This window comes from Triticum dicoccoides, chromosome 6B (assembly GCF_002162155.2).
Source record: "Triticum dicoccoides isolate Atlit2015 ecotype Zavitan chromosome 6B, WEW_v2.0, whole genome shotgun sequence".
Taxonomy (NCBI): Eukaryota; Viridiplantae; Streptophyta; class Magnoliopsida; order Poales; family Poaceae; genus Triticum; species Triticum dicoccoides.
In genome coordinates this window covers 52,442,438-52,448,671 of record NC_041391.1, presented here as the reverse complement: position 1 = coordinate 52,448,671, position 6,234 = coordinate 52,442,438, and positions in this window count along the sequence as shown.

Sequence of the window (6,234 nt, the reverse complement as noted above, 5' to 3'; positions counted from 1 at the left end):
CGCCCCTCCTCCCTCCTCCGCCGGCAGCCCTCCTCCCACCGCCCTCGACCTCACCGCCGCCTCCCGATCCCGATCCCGCCCTCGCCGCCCCTACCTTCCCGTCGCCTCCCACCCCCTTTCTCTCTGCTTAGTTAGTACTAGATGTTGTTTAGTAGTAGTAGGTGTTAATTTAGGGTTCATAGATAATGATTTTTAGTAGTAGTAAATGTTAATTACTAGTAGTGATGGTACTAGTTAACCAGGGCAGTATGATTAATAGTAGTTGTAGTTGAACTACTTTAGTTGTAGTTGAACTAGTTTAGTAAGTAAATTAATAAACTAGTTGAACTAGTTGAATTAATAGAACTAATGTATTTTTAGTAAGATAATTAATATAACTAGTTGAACTACTTTATTTTTAGAAAGAACTAGTTTTTTCTATTTATAGTAAGTTTATATTTAGTAAGAACTAGTTGAATTAATAAAACTAGTTGAACATGTCATATTTGTTGTTATTTTTTAGTTTAAGCAATTATTCGGCATGTATTAGTGATAACTTATATGGTTTTTGCTTTTGGATAAATCAAGGAGCCCCTCCATCATCCCCGCCATCGTCCCCGTCACCGACCCCCTCCAACATCGAGGTGAGACCAGCCAAATATCCATGTATATCTTGTGTTGCTCAAATAGGACATGTGGTTGCCCAAGTGGCCGTTCATGTTCAGTTTACACCTCCGAGTGGCCTATGTTTTGCCGGAGTGTTGATTAATTTCCGTTCCGGCAAATTTCAGGCGCTCGATATGTCCTTTTTTAGCAAAGGTCATGCCGGATTTTTCCGTGAATTCTGGCATGACTTGTGCTAGAATATGTAGGAAATATCGAGTGGCCTGGATTTTCTCGAAAAATAATGATCTAATTTAGGTTTTTTAGTACATATATTTAATTGTACAAGTTTAATCTTTTAATTATGAACGTAGGAAATGTCGTACTCGGAAGACGACAGTCTTCCGGGGGAGTGCAGCTGGTGCCACGATGATCAAGGTATGTGCGACAGGTTCATTGAGCTGGACGAAGATCGGCGCTTCAGCATTAAGCTCGAGGAGACCTTCCATGTTGAAACGGTACGCAACAATGACAATAGTTTTTTTCGTAATTAAGCGTGACTTCAACTATTTCAACGTCTATTTTTCATCTTTTACAATTCAACTAGCTTATCCCATGCCATGCAAGACGCTATGTCTTGGAGAGGATGGGTTTTGAAGACCATGAAAATTTTGAAACAAAGAAAATACAGCTAAGGACCCATCATGATATGGATTTTGAAGTAAGTCTGTGCAGTGCTCAGAGCGTAACCCATTTTGGTTGCCAAAATTGGGAAGCACTTTGCAAAATGTACGGTTTTTATGAGGGTATGATTGTCACCATGGATCTTGGTGATCCTGACATCGAGCAAGACAATATGGACATTTGGGTCCTTGTTGATACGGTTCCGATTGTACCGCTATGTGAGTTTCTCAAACATAGTTATTAACTAATTTATATTGTTTATTTCAAAATAGTTGACAACTTATTTCCATTGACAGCTTATTTTGATTCTTCAAAGACTGTGCGGAAGATGGTAGACAAAATCCACTACACCGATGGCTCCGAATTAACTTATAAGGAGAAAAATCGTCTGATCGCATTTTGAACTCTTCTTAAGGATTACAATAACTATTATCGAACTCCTCCAAATTATGGTGAATACGTGCCACTAGTGCACGTGTTGAACCACGGTAACTTCTCTGGAGATACCCTGGTAAGATTTTTTACTATTACGACATCCGTGCATCTTTTGCATACTTCTAAAATTAGTACATCATTGCTAACTACGAAGTTATTACTATGTTTTTCAACAGAAACTCCTGATGGATTGTGTGCCTCATCTGATGTATCTGAATGGTCGCCTTACAGTTCTGAACATACTGCCAGGTAAATCTAGGGAGCTCACCTGTGCATATCGGATTTCTAAAACCGGTGAACACATGTTCATCAAAGAATGGAATAAATGTATGGACATTCACAAGGAGGTTCTTGGAAGTAACATTCAGCCAAAGGCAAGAATTGGAGACAGGCTAATCTCCATTCTCCATAATGGAGAGTCTGGGGCTATCTTGTTTTTTGCTATTTTACCTTAGAAAATGTAGTAGGTCTTAATCGAATATAGTAGGTCCTATGAGGTACAATATGTTTATTATGTGGTAATGTGTTAGAGTTGATAATGAGGAGTACTTGTGATTACGACTAGTGACCAATTTGCTATGTGATGTCATTGATGAAAACGATGATTGAGGGAGTCCCGGATTAGGGGGTGTCCGGATAGCCGGACTACCATCATATCATAGGCTAGCTTCTAGGGTTTAGCCTCCTTGATCTCGTGGTAGATCCACTCTTGTAAACATCCACAATATCAATATCAATCAAGTAGGACGTAGGGTTTTACCTCCATCAAGAGGGCCCGAACCTGGGTAAAACATCGTGTCCCTTATCTCCTGTTACCATCCGCCTAGACGCACAGTTCGGGACCCCCTACCCGAGATCCGCCGGTTTTGACACCGACATTGGTGCTTTCATTGAGAGTTCCGCTGTGTGATCGACAAAAGGATCGATGGCTCGCCTGCAGATCAACTGCGACTTCGGCACCTTCGTCACCAGCTCGACTAGTCACCTTGGTTCGACCAAGAATTGCGCCCCGTGTTCGGATCACCATGTTCGGACGAGGGCCTTCATCAAACATCAACTCCGATCTCTATCAAGATCACGGAGGAATCATCCATGGAGCTCGGGGGCTCAACGTCAACATTGCCCTCAAGCGACCGTGCTGTTTTTCTGGACAGCGAACTCGTATCTGCTGCCACCACCTCCTCGAGTATCGCTTTGACGATCGCTTTGATGGAATTGTGCGGAATGGAGTCTAAAACAACCTTGGAAAATTTCGTCGAGTTCCGATGGAGGAATCTCTCGCAATCCACGATATACCGGAGCCGTGTCAAATCTGGACGGGAATCTGGACGAGTTTAGGGCATGGTGTCCAGCTTCTAGCTCGGATGTCCTTTGGAAGATCCAACCGTTGATCGGCTGCGTAATTCCTATATATACCACCCCTCCAAATTTCAGCTCGATCCGACCGTCAGAACTCCGGGAACCTTCCGATTAGTGCATCACTTTTCGGATCCGTTTTCTGCGCGAGAACGAATCCGACCCGAATTCATCTTTTTTATGAACGGGATTTCAGACATCCTTTTTGAAGGAAGTTTTGTATGGGATATTGTGTATTGTTCCCAAACACATCCCACTAACCTTAAGATCTTTTGAACATGATCTTCAACATCATTGCTGGTGTCAAACCAGTCCGGCAATATTGCTCCACGGCTGCCGACCTGCGCTAGACACATCGTCACTTTGTTGAGCGAGCTCAACTCCTTCGGATCATCATCTCGGCAAGCCGAACAAGAGTCCGGCATCGCGAAGGACAAATCATCATCAACATCGCCGCCCCACGGATTACACGGAGCGGGAACATTGGCATCGCCGCACGGTCGCTTCATCAAGCCGGCATCGACCACGTCACGACCTGCATCGGCAGGGCCATACTATTGCTTCTTCAAGCTGGTGTCCATCACGCCGACCTACTTCAACATCTCGGCTGGACCGGGGGCTTCGCCATCTCTTCATCAACCTACTCCGGACACTTCGGCGTCACTAGCCGACCAGCTCCGTCATGTTAGCTGGGCCGAGGGCTTTGCCTCGGCGAGCCAACCTTTACCAACATTACCATGCCATCGTTTTATCACCCATTAGGCAATGGGTGTGCGGAGCGAGTCCCAATTTTGGGAACCACCTTCCTTCGGATTGCTACAACAGATAAACCAGGTGCTATCAATCCCTATTATTTTTTGCTTGTTTGGGTTCATTTTTCCCAAGGAATTATTACTCTGGTTTGTCCATCATATGTTCACAGGTCTATCAAATGGTGGCCGCATTAACGATGGTCGCATGATGGTTCGGTCAGTCTCCGTACATAGTCCGGCGAACGCCGCATCCGGAGCACGGACCGACCTGTGAATTCAGGCTTTGCCACGCCTTTACCGCATCACCCCGACGCCCTGCATCGACATCGACCTCGGCGCCAGGCCACATTTCTTTTATTACTCACTTTGCATAAATTATTCATTATGCAACGATTTTTTTTAATTATCATTATTACTATTATCTCCCGTTTGCACTATTTTTTGTGCACAGGAAAATGATCTGGGGACTTCGGCGTCACTCCGCTGGTCTGCATCGACCGTGCTATGTCACCACTTCGGCGTGCCGAGCTCTTTGCTCCGCCACCTCGGGACCGGCTTGGGGGATGGAACCTTGTCCCGCATCAAGCTCGGACCGCGTCGTCAATACCGAACACATTAACCAGCTAAGTTGTCTTCATGCTCAAAGTTTTAAATTTCTAACTTGTGTTCGGTTCGACCAAGCATTATACTTTTTTGGAAAAAAAGTTGCTTGTAAAAATTTTTCTTGTCCGAACTTTGTTCGCACATACTTGACGCGCTACCCGCGCTCATTATACCTGGGGGCTTCTTTAACAGAAGCTTATTAATACGGGCTTTATGCCCAACACATGTGTCACACTTCCGCATGTACCTTTTATTCACCATTATATGCATCGATATGACTTAAGTTTTGGCCAAGCTGGGTTGCCTGGCTCCTGTGCTTACCCCTACGTTCCCGATTGTTCAGCTAGGTGGTAAAGGGAGCACCTCTGCGATTGTTACTGCCGGGTCAGCCGGATGTGTACCTCAGACTGGGTGAAGCCGAAAGCTAGCGTTCTTAAGTGAATACTCGGTCGGTGAACTAAAAGATGATTTCTTACCTATTTATTTACCTGCCCCCAGATGTTTTTCTGCTCTTTTCGCAGTCCGGACGTGCACTTTAGGGCATGCCTCCCAGGGAAAGGAACCCCTAACGGAACTATTCTCCCTGGAAGATGTTTCTTACTAACCATGTAATATAACATAACTAGTTGGGCACTTGTCTGATAAAGCACTAATCACCCCTACGCCTGGTCTCCAAGCATGCCCCGGTTTTTATAACCGCGAGCGTATTCGGACACACTCCGGACTATTGGGTCCAGAGGTTGAAGCGAAAAGGTCCGCTACGACAAACGATCTACAATCCGGCTAGAAGGCATTCTACATGTGACCTTACATTTTATAGTCAACTTTTACCCAAGTCGCTTGGGGGCTCTTATGTTTATTTGAGCCGTTTCATACTAAGTGTTTTTCTTTTTAGTCGTTGCAAAGTTAAAGAATGGCAGAAGCACTTTTTTATATATATAAAGTCCAATTTTCGGATTGGCACCGAACACTTAATCTTGTTCGGACGTCATGTTTTTACTGACGTTTTTTGGTTTTCCAAGCTTTTGGCACTTTTAACTATTTGTGTGTTTTCAGCACAAGTCTCGCAGTGCAACGCCGGACACCTTTAGAGATTCGGCAAAAACATTCTCGGATATTTCTATATATGCATCAGCTTCGAATTGTGTCTTCGGTCAATAGTTGGGTTGCCCGGCTCCCGCGCTTGCCTCCTACGTTCCGCTTTGTTCGGCTAGGTGTGCAAAGGGAGAACCACTGCGATTGTGCTTCCAGCTCGCATGGTCAAGCACCTCAGTGGAGAAAGCCAAAAACTGACTGTCACAATAGGTTTAAACTGGTCAGCGATCCGATGACTATATTAAATGATGGGCCATTCATAACATTGGCCGAATTGTTTCCGGCTTGACCTCGACTGTCGCCGAACACTACCGGGGGCTATTAACTGGCCTCCCAAACTAAATCCTCGATCTTTTGCTCTTACATTGGAGCTGAGGTTTCATGATCATGCTTAGCATGACAACCCAAAGAAAGGAACCGATAGCGGCACTATTTTCTTTGGAAGACATTTCTTCTGTTAAACAGCAATATAACATATCTCTCTGCGTACCTTTGTTTAGAAAGCCGTATGGCCAGATTGCCTTGTTTATCGTAAATCTTTGCCCTCATAAAGGCTTTATAAAGTAGGACAAACACTCCTCGGCTACCGCCGAGGAGGTTGAAGCCCATGGTCGGTCAACAAAGTTTTGTACAATGCGGATCCGAGCATTAATGACATAAAGTACTTGGATACATTGAATCATTACACATAATTTGTGATTTCACTATGGATATCGATCCTTAATTC